The sequence below is a fragment of the Protopterus annectens genome, chromosome 7.part0, assembly GCF_019279795.1.
Source record: "Protopterus annectens isolate FY-2018-M chromosome 7.part0, PAN1.0, whole genome shotgun sequence".
In the NCBI taxonomy this organism is placed as follows: Eukaryota; Metazoa; Chordata; order Ceratodontiformes; family Protopteridae; genus Protopterus; species Protopterus annectens.
The window spans coordinates 1,323,358,001-1,323,376,822 of NC_056739.1; the positions used below are offsets into that span (position 1 = coordinate 1,323,358,001).

Below are 18,822 nucleotides of genomic sequence, written 5' to 3' on the forward strand. Positions count from 1 at the left end.
GCATTCTACTAATTCCATATGCAAAACTGCATATGAGGAAACTACAATGGTATCTAAAAAGTGTTTGGACTCAGCATTGTCACAGCCTAGAGACAGTCATAACCTTGATTCCCTGCCTACAACAGGAGTTTCGATGGTGGTCCCCGGCCTGTCACCACAACAAGGGACAGCCTTTCACCTTACCTATAGCCAGGCAGACAATAACAACGGATGCATCGGATTATGCCTGGAGAGCACATATGGCAGGAAAATGTATTCAGGGCACGTGGCCCAAGGGACAACTGCATCTTCACATCAATCAAAAAGAGATGCTGGCTGTACAGAATGCCCTGACAGCCTTCAAGGACCTAATACATCCAGGACAACTATTAATAAAGACGGACAATACCACAGTTATGTGGTACATAAACAAGCAAGGGGGCACACATTCCTACCCCCTATGCAGACAAGCCATGACTTTGTGGAACAGAGCACTGACCTACCAGGTATATCTGCAAGCACAATTCCTGCCAGGAACAAAAAAATACACTGGCAGACGAACTAAGCAGAAATGTCATGGATCTTCACGAATGGAAGCTAAATCCACAAGTGTTCAACATGATAACAAGGAAATGGGGACGCCCAGACATAAATCTTTTTGCCTCCCCTCACAATTGCCAAATACAGAAATTTTGCACAAGGACTTATCACTCTCAAGCATGGAAAGTGGAAGCTCTATCATTCAGCTGGAAAGGGCTGACAGTGTATGCCTTCCCTCCAATGCCTCTACTCACCAAGGTGCTTCTAAAAGTCAGACAAGAGAGGCCAAAAATGATCCTGATTGCACCAGACTGGCCACCCCAGCACTGGTACCCACTCCTAAAGAGTTTGTCCCAAGGCCCACCTTGGCCTCTACCTCAAATCACTCATCTTCTGACACAACAAAACAATCAGATTCTGCACAGTCAACTCAGAACCTTAAACCTGGCAGCATGGCAGATAATGTAGCCACTCAGACTGCACCTCTCTCTAAAGCTGTTATGGATGTCATTTTGGAAGCCAGGAGGCCCAGCACTAGGAAATCTTATGCAGAAAAATGGAAAAGATTCTGTGCTTGGGACCAGGCACAAGGCCTCGAACCACTTGTCCCTAATATACCTCAGATTTTGCAATACCTAACTGAGATGTTGGACAAAGGCCTATCTTTTTCAGCCATTAAAATCCATGCCTCTGCCATTTCAGCTCATTACAATACGGATCCTCCTATTTTTTCACATCGTCTACTACGACAGTAACTCAGTGGGGCAAAGAATATAAGACCCCCTAGGAGAGCACCAGTACCTACGTGGGACCTCAATTTTGTTTTAGAAAAACTAACACTACCTCCATTTGAACCAGTCAGCACAGCTGATCTAAAATTCTTGTCATGGAAAGCTGCTTTGCTCCTAGCAATCACTTCAGCAAGAAGAGTCTCAGAGTTACAGGCATTAATGGCTGTGGAACCTTTTCTCATTTTTCATCAGGACAGGGTTTCTTTTAGGACAAACCCAACATTCATGCCAAAAGTGGTCTCCAATCTGGCCTTAAACCAAACCATCCATTTGCCTACTTTCTACCCAAATCCCCAGAATAAAGGGGAAAGACTTCTGCACGCTTTGGATATACACAGACAGCTACGATTCTACTTGGACAAAACAAAAGCTTTCAGAAAAACTGAGCAACTGTTTGTAGCATATGCTGCAGGATCACAAGGAAAGCCTATTACAAAGCAGACGATCTCCAAATGGATAGGACACTGCATCCGCTTCTGTTATGCACAGCATGGCAAATCTGTGCCTAAAGGCATTAGGCCTCATTCTACTAGAGCAGCAGGCACTTCAGCAGCTTTCCTCAGAGGGGTACCAATCAAAGACATATTAGAAGCTGCAACCTGCAGCTCAGTGCACACTTTCACCAAGCACTACCACTTACCTCTCTACTCTAAATCCAGAGCAGGCTTTGCCACTGCAGTTCTGCAGGGATTGTTAGCCTCTCCAAATCCAATTTAGACCCAGCCACCCAACCACAGCTTTGGGATTCTGCCCAAGTGTAATGACTGCAACAGTGAAACATGATGAACATAGTACAGTTGTGTACCTACCATAAATGTAGATGTTTGAGTGTATTCACTGTTGCATTCCAGGTTACCCACCCACCATCCCCCTTTTCTTTGCTGGGGCTTTTCTGTACTTCTCAACTCTATACAACCTATGTGGTGTATTTGCTTGTAGATGAAGGAAATGTTTATAGTAATATATGCATTTTTTTGGCATATTTTTATCTTTTCAGCCTTCCTATCTGGGGGCACCTGACATCTGGGGCAAGAAAAACTGAAGAGAATGGTGTCGGTTGCAATTTTTATACCCTTGGCGCAATGACGTCAGGGAAGAGGTGACAGCAACTGACGCCGGACCAAGACTTTGGAACTTGGGCCGACTGCAGTTCGCCTGCCAGCAGGATAACCCAAGTGTAATGACTGCAACAGTGACTACACTCGAACATCTACATTTATGGTAGTTACACAACTGTACTTTGTGGGGCTTATTTGAAATAATCCAGTTTAGTGTGGTTTCTTTGCTAGATGTTTTGTGTGTCCTGGTAGTGATGTTTAATAGTTGTGAGAATCCGAATATGTTTAGGTCAGGTGAGGTATTTATTTGTTTCCAGTAAATGTTTACGTCACCTAAGTTTATGGTCTCTTTTTTTATATTGTGATACAGCCACTGAAGGACGTCTTCAATTGTGGCTAGATTGTTTCCAGGGGAAGATGCATAGTCCTACCAATCATATTGATTTGCTATTATTAAACTTGTGTTGGGTAATGAGAATTTCAGAGTTTTGAAACTTTGGGGTAGTTTGAGGATGTTGGATTACTTCTAGGATTTTTTTAAATTATTGCTACTCCTGCTCCTGTTCTTGTTAGTCTGTCTAACCTGATTATGTTATATCCAAGGGGAGTATTTCATTACTAATTAATTCTGGCTTTAGCCAAGTTTCAGTAGCTATAATTATGTTTGGGGTTGTAGTGTGAGAGGTTTGTGCGGAGACCATGGTTCTTGTATATGCTTTGAAAATTTATATTTAGGAGAAATAGGTTGTGAACCAAGTTGTGGTTTGGAAGAGGAGTAGTGTTGTTTTGATGGGGTGTGGTTTGTTCTGACTCTATATTGGTGACTGGTCCAAAGATAGGAGGGTTTCCTCTTAGTAATGTTATGCAGATGTGTAGAAAAATCTTGCTTTTTATGAGCATGAAGGTAGGTAGAGAGTGATGAATTTACTGATCTTTAAGTGTTTAAAGGTGTATGTGTTTAGTAGTGAGTGTGGATGTAGTTCAGCAGATATTTTGAAAAATGTGGTTTGTTAGAGGACTGTTGTAGTTGTGGATTTGTGGGAGAGAAACCGGGTGGCTGTAACTGTGATTGTAAGTTTGTGATGTGTGTGAGGAGGGTGTGTAATGTTATGGTGATTGCAAAATAAAGTTTTGCTCTTGAAAGGAATGCAGGATATGTCATGTACTTCATGATAGTGGGAGTAGTGTTTTTTTGTGATATAGGATTGCTGGGTCAGTATGTAGGTTGTGTTAGGTGTATTACTGAAGGTTGCAAGAGTATTAGACAGGGTAGAGGTCTTAATAGTGATTGAGGGTGGGAGAGTTGTTGCTAGAGGCTGTTACTGGTTAATTGTGAGAGGTGGGCATGGGTTAGGAAGTATAAATGTAGGTATAGTGGGGGGTGGTTGGGAATTGGAGTAGGATAGGGGAGTGTAGTGACACCCAAGCAGAGCAAGGGTGGAACAGAGTGGAAACCGCACACAGAGCATTGTATTCTCAAGACAAAAAAATCTGTGGAGCTGCATTTAGAAGTAAGGCGAGCTTATTAAGGCAATATTACAGAGATTAATCTACCACAAGCAAAATGCATTCTGTGCCATTATTTCTGACAATGAAGAAAATAGCAGCAGACAGGATTATGTTAGCAAGTATATTGAGGTCAACAGTCTAAGCTTGATTTAAGTTGGTGACTGACCTACAGGTTTCTCTTTTATTGGATTTTCCACCTAGTATAAGATGCTATTAGAAATAGGGTGCTTAAGCAAATATGTTTTCCTAATGTTTTGTGCATGATATGATATTGTTAAATAATTAACTTCCGGAAAGAAGAAAATTATTTAGTTTTAGTGGATGGGGCTGGAGTCATCTAGTAGTGTGCACACAGTAAGACAGGTTGATGCATTAAACAGAGAGAGTACATCAGTACTTATGATTATGAGTTGAACATTAATCATACTTTAAATGTTTTTTTCCACTGGGTGAAGTAGTTCTTGGTTGTAGATGGCTGGTCTCACTGAGTGTATTAACAACATTTTCAGAATGGTGGATGATGATGCACTATATAAATATTTTGTTTTACTGTCTGAAAGAGAAGAAAATAGGCAGAGTAAGATAAGACATAGCAGAGGAGGGGAGAGAAATTAAACCTAATCTTTGCTTAATATTGAAAAGAGGTGTAGAGCTTAGGAAAATGTACAAAAATATACCCCTACTTTCACCACTGTTCCCCGAGGTCCTTTGGCAAATGATTAGGAAACACCTTTGTAAGGAATTCAGAGTGTATGGAAAGTACAGGACAGTGAACAAATTTGTTAATAGGTAAATGAGTAAGTACCTTTTAGAAAGTCAAACAGTTTAACCCAGAATTTTGTATGCTACGAAACACATATGCCTTCGTCACTACTAACAATTCTAAGCAGCAATTAATGCCTCACAGACATGTATGCTACAGTACTAACTACAGTCTTTTCTGAAATATTCACAGAAAGCATTTCTATAACAGTATAAAACCAGCAAGCAAAGGCATGTGCATTCCTGTGCCTTGTATTGTAACAGTCACCTGACAGTGATAGAAGAAATATGCATCACAGTACTAAAATACCAGCATGCAGATTGACAACAGTCGTACTTTTAGGTGATAGTGTACCCCTTGCTCTCTTTATATGCTAAATACCTGTCAGCTTAACACAATAGCTGTCCAAGGGTGCAGTTTTTCTATAGACAAATTAATGAAGCCTCTCAGGTTAAGTATGAAAAAAATAATGCCTATCTTGTATATCTAGTGCACTATAAAATGCCATGCAACACAATTAAAATATGGTTTAACAGTATCACATCCGAAAAAAAAGCTATCTGTATGTTTGGCAAAAAACAGGTAATGTAAGAAAAGTATTATATTCAGTGCACTTTAAATGACCAGCTAGTAAAAACATGGTTCACTAACACTGCATCAGAAACAAGAAATAAGTGTAATTGCCTAACAGAATGTATGGCAAATACAGCAGACAAATACCAAAGCATAGTTTGTTCTCATGAAATACTTCTAAATTTATGCTAGCAGAAAAAAAATCCTGTTTTTATCAAATCATTCTGCATATTGCAGCCAATCAGTATCTGTCTATATTCAGTGTTAGATACTTAAAAGAAGTTTCAAAAGTGAAAATATGTACTTATAAACACCAGGAGCAGACTCTAAGTTAGACTCCCACAGTTGTGGAATGACATTTTTACAAGCCTTTAACATGAAAAAAACAAACTGCACTTATGTACCACAAATCATCTTTTACCTTACTTTACGTGTGCCCACTACTGTAGGACAATGTGGAGGGGCAGAAAACTGTGCAAGAAAATCAAAATGGTGGTTTCTCTAGCTGGAAGAACTTAAGCTGCACATAGGATTATGGGAAGGGTTTAAAAAGGTCAAACACTTTTCTGTATGCCTTTACTTTTCTTGCTGAATATATTCTGTGCATTTCACGTATTGCAGTTAGTATAGCAAAGAGTGGTATCCTTTAAGATCAACATATATAAATTTAAATTGTAATATATAGGTACTCAGCATAGAAGTCACCATTGTGATAGTAAACTTTATCCGTAGAATTTGGTAAAGATGGACATTCACCTTTCTGGTCCAACTTCCAGAATGTTTGTTGATCTACCTCAGAGATGCATTTCGTTTTGTCCAGCACCAGGCCAGCAAAAGTCGTACAAGAAGGAGACTCTGACACCATTACTTGTTTCTTTTTCCTTCAGAGAAGTGACCCAGTCATATGTTCAGTATTCACTGGACAATTTTAAGTGCCTTTCAGAGAATAAGTACCCAATAGGCTTACTATGGGGAACATTTCAATAGACATTTTGTGTTTGTGACTGATGTAGAGTAATTTTTGGACTATAAAGTTTGATTCTAAAATTTGGCATATTCATATTTTCCACGGGCTGTAAATACCTTGGAATGTGCTCAAATGAATTTGCATTATACCCAAAGTAGATTCCACAAAGATTTTTTTCCTCAGGTTGATCGCAAATGTTGGAGGTGTGATGTTGAAGAAAGAGGCAATTGGGAAGATATTTTTTAAGAGTGTAATGAGTTGGCAGATTTTAAAAATTCCTTGCAAATTACTCTGTCAGAAATGCTGAGTGAGCAAATTGATGAAACTAATGAAATGATTTTTTGACATGTTACACAGAATCAGAATTGCTTAGAGACAGTAAGGCCTTGCTGAGTTTAATTCTGGTGGCTGCCAAAAAAAGCAGTTACTAAAAAATGGAAATCAGAGTCTAAACCAACCATACTGGAAGGAGTGAATATGGTAAGAGAGATAAAAGAACTGGAAGTGGGATCTTTAGAAAAGGGTAGGAGAAAATTACGTAGAGAAAATGGGAATTGTGGGAACAATTCATGCAGAATTTTGTTTTGGAGGAGGAATGACATTTAAGGCAGGAATTGAATGAGCTATGTAATGTTTGATTGACAACTGTATAGAAGATTATATGTGATGTATAATGTTTGCAACTGAAAATATGTCAGTATGGTTTGTTTTCATTTATATAAATGTATGATTGTGTCATCAGGGATTATACAGTAAAGATGTTTCTTATTTAAAAAATACATGGTATAAGAATCATGTGGCTGTTATGCTGTATTTGACATGCTGGTTAATAAAAAAACTTGGTACTCTACTTAGTTGAGAGAATTAGTTATCCTTGTTGCACTTAGTAAGAGAAAAGTACAGTTGTGTACACTTACCATAAATGTAGATGTTCGAGTGTATTCACTGTTGCAGTCATTACATTTGGGTTATCTGCTTGCAGTAGCCCTCAGTCGGCCTGATTAACAAAGTCTTGGGTCCTGCGTCGGATGCTGTCCCTACTTCCATGACATCAGGTTGTCAGGGGTATAAAACATGCAGCCGACGCCATTACATCAGTTTTTCTTGCCGTGCGGTGCCAGAAGCAGTTCGCAAGTGCCGGTCGGCCTACTCCTGAAATTATCGTTTTCGAGTTTCAGAACCGAAGTCTTCAACTAAAGTTAAGTACCCCATTGGAGAAACTTTTTCTTGCTCCTTACCGACTGAAGACTACTGCAAGCAGATAACCCAAATGTAATGACTGCAACAGTGAAACACGAAGAACATCAATGCATCTGTAAAGATAGGCATTATAACTGTAAATCGTGGTTCCCTGAGGAATTGGCTGATGGCTGCATATAGGGAGTGGTGACCCAGGTTGGGGGCTGCAAGGTTATTCACAGGGCACAACCTATTTTCCATTAACTCAAATATTTTCCAGGAGGAATGTAAGGAGTTTCATTGACTACATGCCAGCAGAGTGTTGGTGAAGAAAAATGAAGGTAGGTGTATGATTTTTATTAGACAAATATTCAAAGAAAGCATAGTCTCTCAAATTCAGATTTCCCCTAGCTCAGCTGTCATCCTGGAATCAGTAACCACTTGGAAATATCTGGGGGAACATATTGAGTGTGGTTTTAATTTTCTGGCATATGTAGCTATAACTGCAGAAAATCTCCTCAAGAACTAGGGACTCTATACAGAATACAAGAACCATCTTGCACCTGAAAATAAAGGAACAGCACAGGAAAGTCTTTTTTTCCCTATAGGGGCAGCATTTCTTTGCTCATGCTGCACGTTTGTGGCATTCTGTGAAACCTGGTTTAATTTTAGCCGACTCGCGGTTGATATCAGTAAAACAGTTCTAGTAGGGATTTTTAAGCATGGATACTTTTGGAGTTTGGCATCAGTAGCACTGTTAAAGGAGGTGGATGTAATAACCCCTCAAGGTGAGCCTTAAACGTGGGCAAACTAAATAGAATTTTGCAGTACAGCTCACTAAAGTTTACAAGTTTTTACAGTGCCTCTTTGTTACTGTGGTTATCTTTTTAAATAATTTTTATCATTGTGTTTTTTGAACATCTGATTATGAGTAGTATCCCACATTCCTATTGTAAGCAGGAATGGTCATATGCTATTTGGTATTCAACTTTTATACTAATTAGACATCCAGATGTTTAGCTAGATGTACCTACATTTCAAGGCCTTTGTTCCTATTTTCAGAGTTTGGCTTGAGAGGCATGCTGTGAAAATTGCAAGCTACAGTCAGTCATAGAAAACCTCCAAGATATTAACATGTTACTGGAAGGTCTAACACAAATGACTGGTGCCAACACCACAGCTTAAAACCCAATGCCAAGAACTGCATATTGGTACCTTTTGGAAAGTCAGCCACCCAGGGGAAACTACCTCATTGATAAAACACCCTTGAATGTAGGCACATTAGTCAGGGATTTGGAGACTCTTGTAAATAACAACCTATCTTTTGATCAACATGTGTCTAAGGTGGTAAGAAAATTATTTTACGTCACTCAGGTTGTAAGTAAGGGCATAGCATCTAGGTCCAGGGAAGTCATAATGCCACTGTACTCAGCCTTCTTCAGATCCATCACTGAGTATAATACTCAATTTTTGTAGGTACCTGACCAGCTCATGCAACAACTGGAACATCCGCCGAGGTTTCAGACAAAATTAATTCAGTGTAAACACAATGTCGTATGCAGATCACCTCAAAGCATGTCTCTCAGCTGTCCAGATTTATAAAGGAATGTCCAGATTGTTGCTTCATCTTTTTTGGTCTGTTCTTAAAATTTTTCTGTCAAATCTTTGTGTAATGAAGACATTAAATAATGACAAATATTTGAGTTTCAGACTTCATATTATTCAGAAAATGCATGTCAAGATAAAACCTGTTTCTCTAGAAACTTTCTGAGTTTATAACAGCAATATTTAAAATCTGCCCCTGATTCCAAGACTTTGTCCCCTCATATTTTTGGCTCTGTCCAGATTTCTTGTGTTTGGAGGTTGAGAAGTATGCCTCAAAGCCTTATCTCTATGCTCCTTTTTTGTACAGACTGCTGAGAGGCAATTTATGCCTGGCATGCAAGACATCCCCCTCTGATAGACCTTTTGCATATCCACAAAATGAGCAGTATTAAACCTATTTGATGTTCTTCATAGTCAGTTTTGCAGGACTAATCCTTGGGACTCCCTGCCATTCAGAAGCCCATGAATGACCTGATTTCCTAGCATCATCTCTGGCCCATGGATATTTTGACTGACATCTGGACATTGTTGTATAAGAAAAGCAATCATCGGCACCATCTTCAGTTCTTTATAGCCACGTGCTTGTGAATTAAATAGGACATGGAGGGACAAGTATGTATCTCAGAGAATTACCATTCTCTGGAATAGGCTTCCCATTCATGTGAAGAGGAGCCCTTTCCTAACCGTATTTTAAGTGCAACCTAAACCAGTGGATGGGAAATCGGAAATTCACACAGGCATAACAGCTGTGTGATGAACAGAGATAGCCATTAAATCATGTCCCAACTGACATGCACCCCTTAAAATAACCTCTAAGCTTGTAGGATACATTTGGGTTGCATGGATAGTCTTATAAAGGCTCCAGTTGTTGTTTTCCTAGTATACACATATAAACCTATAATATTTCATATCCATAAGATGTCATGGCCATACCTGCTTGTTGGATATTGGGGTTGGCTGGATGAAAGTAACTGATCCTGTTGTTATTTTCAACACTAACTATCTGGCTTCTTAAGAGTAGTAAGCATTTTTACGAAGTAAGGTTGGCTGTTTAACTGGACATCTGATATACACAGACTGAGTAGACATAACTGCTATGGTTGCCTTCAGTGGCTGAAAATTACTAGTTGCCTGATGCCGTTTGCTTACTGTTTTGGCTGTCTAAGACTAATGTGATTATGTGAAGCAGCATGCAGTATTTTAATATGTGGCAAAGGTTTGTTTGGACCAAAGGTGAAGTAAATTACAGGGGTATCCTCTTTTATGAGAGTCAGTTGTCGGAACTGTACACACAGAAGTTACTGTAACTGCTTGGTGTGGGTTGCTGGAAAAAAGTAACTGACCCTGTTGTCATTTGCTTATTTTAACAGAACATAAAAGATTAATGGATCACAGAATACCCAGACATTCAGAACTTCTAGGGGCTGTTGGCCCCCATGTACCAAAGCTGTATTAAGTGGATTTTGACATGGACTTGGTAATCGCCTCTGCCATGAGCCCCACCTACTCTAAAACCATCCATGCTCATAGATGTCCACAGAAGGTTGTACTTATGTAGAGGGGCTGGAAACAATGTCACTGTTTCTTTAACATTCCTCCCAAACTCCAGAAGTCATTGTGTCTTATGGAGGTCATTATTTCCTTAACATTCCTCACAAACTTCAGAAGGGTGCATGGAAGGTTTCTATAACTTGTATAGGAGCATTGAACTCTTTTTGGAAGTAACTGGTTGGAATCATTTTCAAAATCATTTTTTCCCTTTTCCTCCCAGTCAAGCGTCTGATAAATATACAAGTGGCTATCTTTTGAGTGAAGGTAAATAAACCTGCTATTTGTATATGTCTGACAGAAAATATGATCTGAAGTTGTTGTTTTCATTTGCTCTTCAACCTATGGGGACAAGGATCCGGGACAGATCAGACTCAGCTGCATTTTTCAGCATTGGATCCGAGCTCCAAGCTCCTTCTCTACCCACAATGCCCCTGTTTCCCTCCTCCCCCCAGATCTTATTTGCCGTGTATATCTCTAGCATCGTGGTCCGTTGCTCCAGGCTTTTGGCAAGTGTTTTTTTGGTAATTTAATCCTATCCTTTGGACCTTTCCTATCTTCTATCCACCCTTTCACCTTCCTCTACCCTTGTGCTCAGCTGTCAGTCCTTAGCTTTCCAAAAAAAAAATAAACTTATTCCATTCCCTCTTTTCTCTCCCCCTCTACTTTAGGTGTATGAGAGAGGGTTTCTAGGACCTCTGCTTCTTCTATCATGACTGAGACACTTAAGCCAGGGTTCCAGAAGTTCACAGAGTTTGGGCATAAGCTTTCCCCCACTGATGGGCACATTCTGTGGGTCCCGCACCTGGATTCCTCCTGTTCAATCTGTGCTGGGTTCAACCCCTGCGCGTTGATTGACAGGAGAAATAAGCTGATCCTTAAGGGTCTATTCCTCCTCCCTCTGCAGAGGCCCAAGCTTCATCCTCAGCTTCTGTCTCCTCCTCCACCCCAGCCTCTGGGACTCAACCTCCTGCCAAGAGGATGGGTAAAAGCGCAAACACAGAGACTGGGATAGGCTGAGGAAGCGGTTGTTCCTCGGCTGAGCATCCCGGCAAAATCTCATCCAGCTCCCAGCTTGAGCTCCCCTTGGCTCTGTTCACCTTGCTTCTCCCTGGAGCCAGAGGTTTCTCAGGGCCATTCCACTGTGTTAGCCTCCCCCCACCGCGTGTGTAGGCTGGTGTCTGTGGCCTCCTCCACCAGGTCCACCTGCAGCCCTTCCAAAGCCAAGGTGGACAGGATGATGCGGAGGTTTATCTGCACACAGATTCAGAATGGAATCTTGCCTGCCCCCTCATCCTCCAGGTCTGGGGGCAAGCAGTCCACCTTTTTGCCGATCACTCCTTCTCCGAGCCGACACCTGGTTTCATAGTCTTTGGATCCGAGGCCCCTTGGCATCGAGGGGTCGACACCAATGATACCTGGTACCTCGATGCTGACCATTGCCGTGAGTAGGTTGGCTCCGACCAACTCAGAGCCAGCCTTGGTGTCGGATCCAAAGGGGTGGTGTTGGCTCAGAGTTTTTCGTAGCCGGGCCGTCCACTTGGAGTCTCGGTGCCTGGAGGTTCGGCTCCAGCTCCCCATTGACTCAGAGGCTTATGGACCTGGTCATTCTCCCAGCTCCAGGGGTTCATTCTCCCTTTGCCTTCAACGTGGTGGAGAGGGTTCTCTAGGTTCCATCGAGACCCTTGGTGCTTTCGTTCTCTGAGTCTGTCCTGGCTCCTTCTGTGTCTGGTCCTAATTTCACCATCCTGCCCCCTCAGTGACAGCCTGTCACCTCTCTGCCTCAGGGAATTCCCCCACGGGAACAGCCTGAAGTTTTTGAGTCCTCCCCAGAGACCCCCCGATGAGTTTCCTCAGAAGCACACATGTAAAAGGAGACACTTAGACTCCCTGCTGAAGTCTCTCACAGAGGTCACTGACTTGGAGGAAGGAGAGGGTTCCCCCAGTCAACTCCAGATGATGTGTCCTTTGGAGACATCATGGAGATCCTTCGCCAGCATGGGGGATGGTCTCTCCAAAAACCCAACCCTGACGAGTCGGTGTTCCTGGGGGCGTTTGGCGCAGGACCCTTTACATCCTGGATGTCCCCTCCCAAGGATCCCCTGGTGGATCTCATTACATCTCAGGCATGGAAGGAGCCTGACATGGTGGAGCCTTTCCCCAAACGCCCTGATAAGATCCTCAGTGCTCCTTCAGATAAACTGTACTGGTCGAAGGGATCCCCTGTCGATGCCATGGTGGTTGTGGTGGCCACCATGAAGGAGCTCGTGCAGAAGAGCGGTCCATGGTCCATCTGCCAGACCAAGAGTCGAGGACCGTGGACCATTTTGGGAAGTGGGTCTATGCTTCAGCAACGTTCTCTGTACATGAGCTGAACTACATGGCACACGTGATCAGGCTTCAGCGAGACCTAGTTAAGGAGGTCGCCGAGTCTGGCCCAGGGTCCATGTTGGCAGAGGAAAAGAAGGTTTTTTCCTCCCAGATGGCCACCCTCACCTCCCTCTCCAACACCTCTATGCGGCTCCTATCTCACGCTACTGAGGGTGCAGCTAGCGCAGCCGGAGCAGGCGCTGCCATCAGGTGTCACGTGTCATGACTTTATAGGTTCGTAGGTGTTTACTAGGCTAATGACCACAAAGGCCTTTTTAAGCCTAGCTATGCATCCCAAATCTCTGACAAGTTCTGATACCCTCGATAAGTGTAAGCATGGACCTGGGAGATGAACCATTTACATGTTACCTGTTTGCATTAGAGACATAGGTGGCAAACCACGGATGAATTTCCAGTTTCCCATCCAGTTGTCCAAGTTGCACTTGAATTGAGTTAGGGAGGAACTCTGCTTCACATGGATGGGGAGCCTGTTCCATAGATGGGATAGTCTCTGGGATACATACCTATCTCTCCAGCAGGTCTTATTTATATCACAGGCAAGGTTTAAGTCTTTAGAACGGATAATTCTGATACTGTTTGATGTTCATCGTGTTTCACTGTTGCAGTCATTACACTTGGGTTAGCCTGCTGGCAAGCTACCCGCAATCGGCCTGAATTCCAAAGCCTTGGTCCGGTGTCGGTTGCTGTCGCCTCTTCCCTGATGTCAGTGTGCCAGGGGTATAAAAGATGCAGCCGACGCCATTTTCTTCAGTCATTCTTGCCACGCGGTGCCTGAAGCAAAAGCAGTTCGCAAGTGCTGGTCGGCCGACTCCTGAGATTTTCGAAATCGAATTTCAGATCTGAAGTCTTCATTAAAGCTAAGTACCCCATTGGGGAAACTTTTTTCTTGCTCCAGACCGATGTCAGAAAAAGTTAACAATTGTATTTCTTGTGGGAACCAAATACCTCATAAGGATTTTCACTCTTACTGTATTCCTTGCCTAGGCCCTGACCACGATGTTGCTTGTTGTCAATTTTGTGCTAGATTTAACCAACACACTATTAAGCGTCGGTACGATTTTGCCTTTCATTACTTCGGCCGAAGATTCAATTATACAATGCCGGCGGAACAGCCGAAGACCAGAGTTTATAAAAATGCAAGGATAAAGACAAGGACAGGCATCCGAGGTCCAAAACCGATGATGAGGCTTCCACTAAGCTAGTCGTCGGTTCGCCAGTTCTCAGTGAGGCGCTTTCGCAGCCCCTGACACCCTCTACCTCAGAGCCACAGGCCGCTTCCAACTCCCACATGGAGCCGACTGGGCCTCTGCAAACTCAAGGTATTGGATCCTCGGAAATTATTCCCTCAGATGGGTCCAGAGCCGCTGTGCAGGCATTGGCTTCTGGGGGTGTTTTCAGACCTACACAGTTATATGTAAAGCCATCTTCAGCTTCAAAGCCAAAGACTAAAGCAGCTCTAAAGACAAAGAAACAAGTACAGCATTCTCCAGGACAGACTTCCATACCTAAAAAACAGATGCTCAAAATGGCCGAAGACCTTATTACTTTGATCAGGGGTTCCCATCCCCCTCCTGATAAGAGGCCTAGGCAAGAGACAGAATATGAATCTTCAGATCAGGTTTCCATTTCCTCTGATTCCTCCTCTGATCAGGAATACTCTCTTCATCCCTATGAGGATTCTGATGCTGAAGAATCTATTCCTTCAGCTTCTCCTCCTGAAGATTACTCCTTTGGGAAAACCCTGCATACCATGAGGGAGCACTTTCATTGGGAGAGCCAGGATTGTTCAGAATCTAAGAAAAGGCTCAGAGATTTTCTTTTACTTCCTCAACACAGGCCCCTTGTTATTCCCCCTGTTCTGGACATTGTAGATGATGTTTTTTCAGAGTCCGGCCTGTCTCCAGACTCTATACCCCCTGCACCTGTTAAGCTAGACAGATACTACAGGGTCCCAGATTCCCATAAATTTCTATACAAAAACCCTGCTGCTGACCCAGAAACCATATCTCAGGGTCCTAAGGGAGTCAAGGCTTCCACTGCTAAAAACCCTGTTCCCTCTGATAGAGATTCAAGGTCACTGGACAAATGGGGGACAAACGTTTACACGTCTGCAACTCTGGCTGTAAGGGCTTTAAATTGTCAATTTCATATGCTTAAATATCAGCAATACTTAATGTCACTATTAAGACAGAAAATGTTGACGAACTCTGAATGTCCAGAAAACAAGGAAGTACAGCATTTATTGCATGCAGCTGAACAAGTGGGAAAACATACTTTGCAATGTAGTTTTGATTATTTGGAGGCCTCTTGTAGGGCTGCTGTAACGGGTTCTGTGATTAGGAGGCATGCTTGCTTAAAGGAACAGAATCTGCCGATCATGTTAGAGCAAAATTATTAGATGCTCCATTACAGCATGATACTTTGGTGTTAATGCAGAAGTGGTGTTGAAGAAAATGGAGGATAAAGCGAAATCTATGCAGACACTTAAGGATTTCTTACAGATACAGCCACCCAGATTTAGCATGAACTGGCTTTCAAAAAATTGGTCCTTTCCAGTGTCGGATAGGCCACAAAGAGGCAGATACAGATGCCCTAGAGGCAGATCCCAGCCCCAAGGCTCATACAGGCCTAAACAGTGGGGTGCTTCTACCTCCAAAAGCGGAGAAGACAAATCTCAACCTTATAGGAAACAGTCCCAATGACTTTCCTCTACCAGTACCAAGCACTTATCTTTTGGAGGCTCCCTTAGGGGGAAAACTAGCACTTTTTTCGCAAAACTGGCAGATGATCACCCAGGACAAATGGGTCTTGAATATAGTGTCTCAGGGTTACAGCTTCCATTTCACACCCTGCCAAAGGCATGTCACACCTGCCACACAATCAATGGGCAGAGGCACAAAAGCAAGTTTCATCCCTCATGGACATGAGGGCCATTCAGCGAGTACCACTACAGGAGCAGGGGCAAGGATTTTACTCACGATTCTTCTTGGTACCCAGAAAGGACAAAGCCTGGAGACCAATACTGGACCTGTCTATTCTAAACACTTTTCTGGACGTTCCAAAATTCAAAATGTTGACTCCGCAGCAGCTTCTGCCCATGCTGGGCAAGAAGGCTTGGCTTGTAACCTTGGACCTAAAAGAGGCATACCTGCATGTACCAATCAGACAGTCTTGCAGAAGATACCTCAGATTCATAGCTGGCTCAATGCACTACCAATTCTCTGCACTGCCCTTTGGCTTATCTACTGCGGCCAGGGTCTTCACAAAATGCCTGGCACCAGTAATTGCTTTTTGCAGACAAAGAGGAATTCAGATATATCCCTACTTGGACGACTGCCTTATTCAAGCAGAGAACAAGGACATTCTACTAAAGCATCTGGCGTTTGTAAAAAGATTGCTAATTTGCCTAGGGTACACAGTAAACAAAAATAAATCAAAACTAGTACCCTCTCAAGAGATAATATTCCTGGGTGCAAGCTTAAATACAACTGCCCAGATGGCTCATCTCATGCCAGACAAACAAAGGCAACTGACTTCTTGCTTCGAAATGTTGGCAACAAAAACCAAGTTATCTGCAAAAAAAATTCTGCAGGCTTTGGGCTTCATGGCATCCTGCATTCTGTTAATTCCATATGCAAGACTGCATATGAGGAAACTTCAATGGTATCTAAAAAGTGTTTGGACTCAGCATTGCCACAGCCTGGAAAAACGAATTACCCCCCATTCCCTGCCTGCAACAGGAGTTTCGATGGTGGGCACAGGCCTGTCACCACAACAAGGGACAGCCTTTCACGTTACACACTGCCAGGCAGACAATAACAACAGATGCATCAGATTATGCCTGGGGGGCCCACATGGCAGGAAAATGTATTCAGGGCACATGGCCCACAAGCCAAATGCATCTTTATATCAATCTAAAAGAAATGCTAGCTGTCCAGAATGCCTTGACAGCTTTCAAGGATCTGCTTCATCCAGGACAACTGCTGATAAAGACGGACAATACTACAGCCATGTGGTACATAAACAAACAGGGAGGCACACATTCCTACCCCCTCTGCAGACGAGCCATGATTTTGTGGGACACAGCATTGACTTATCAAGTACACCTGCAAGCACAATTCCTGCCAGGAAAGACAAATACTCTGGCAGACGAACTAAGCAGAAACCTCATGGATCCTCACGAGTGGAAACTAGATCCACAAATCTTCAGCATAATAACAAGGAAATGGGGATGCCCAGACATAGATCTATTTGCCTCCCCTCACAACTGCCAACTACAGAGATTTTGTACAAGGACTTATCACAAGCTAGCATGGAAAGTGGATGCTGTATCATTCAGCTGGAAAAATCTTACAGTATATGCCTTTCCTCCACTACCTCTCCTCCCCAAGGTACTCCTAAAGGTCAGACAAGAGAAGCCAAAAATGATCCTGATTGCCCCAGACTGGTCACGCCAGCACTGGTACCCAATCCTAAAGAGCTTGTCTCAAGGCCCAGCCTGGGCATTACCTCAAATTCCTCATTTACTGACCCAACAAAGCAATCAGATATTGCACAGCCAACTCAGAACCCTAAATCTGGCTGCATAGCGGATAATGTAACCATTCAGGACACACCTCTCTCCAAAGCAGTTATGGATGTTATTCTGGAGGCCAGGAGGCCCAGCACCAGAAAATCATATGCAGAAAAGTGGAAGAGATTCTGTGCTTGGAACCAAGCACAAGGAATTGACATGCTTGTACCAAATATTCCTCAGATTTTACAATACCAAACTGAGATGCTGGACAAAGGCCTATCCTTTTCATCGATTAAGATCCATGCCTATGCCATTTCAGCTCATTACAATACGGACCCACCTATTTTTTCACATCCACTACTAAGGCAGTACCTCAGAGGGGCCAAAAACATAAGACCCCCAAGAAGAGCACCAATACCTGCATGGGACCTCAACTTTGTCTTGGAAAAACTCACGCTGCCTCCTTTTGAGCCAGCCAATACAGCTGAAATAAAATTCTTATCATGGAAAACAGCTCTGCTCTTAGCAATAACTTCAGCAAGAAGAGTCTCAGAGTTACAGGCACTAATGGCGGTTGAACCTTTCATAATTTTCCATCCAGACATGATTTCTCTGAGGACAAACCCAACATTTATGCCTAAGGGAGTGTCCAGTGCGGCTCTAAATCAAACAATTCACTTGCCTACTTTTTATCCAAACCCACAGAATAAGGGGGAGAGACTTCTACATTCTTTGGACATACACAGACAGCTACGCTTCTACTTGGACAAAACTAAAGCTTTCAGAAATTCTGAGCAGCTGTTAGTGGCATATGCTGCAGGATCTCAAGGAAAAGCTATCTCAAAGCAGACTATTTCCAAATGGATACCTCACTGCATTAATTTCTGCTATTCTCAACATGGCAAATCAGTGCCTAAGGGCATCAGGCCACACTCAACCAGAGCAGCAGCTACTTCAGCAGCCTACCTCAGATGAGTACCAACCAAGGACATTTTGGAGGCTGCAACTTGGACTTCAATGCACTATTTTTACAAAGCACTACCACATGTTCATCGTGCATACAGCTGCAGTCATAACAGATGGGTTCTCCTGCAGTCAGGCGGGTCCTCAGTCGGCCGAATTCCAAAGTCTAGGTCCGGCGTTGGTTGTCGTCGCTTCTTCCCTGACGTCAGAGCGACAGGGGTATAAAGGAACCAGCCGACGCCATTTTCTTCAGTCTTTCTTGCCGCGCGGTGCCCGAAGCAGAAGCAGTTCGCAAGTGCCGGTCGGCCAGCTCCTGAGATTACGAAAAATTGGAAACCGAAGTCTTCTTAAAAGCTAAGTACCCCGTTGGGGAAACTTTTCTTGCCTCAGACCGATGTCAGACAAAGTTAATAATTGTATTTCTTGTGGGAAGCAAATAC

General features: G+C 42.9%; 1 protein-coding gene across 4 annotated transcripts in view; it reads left to right on the forward strand.

The window, feature by feature from the left end:
* The window catches only part of ARNT2 (aryl hydrocarbon receptor nuclear translocator 2), a 2,296,360-nt gene that overhangs the window by 1,387,155 nt on the left and 890,383 nt on the right, over window positions 1-18,822 (forward strand). The window lies entirely within an intron of this gene.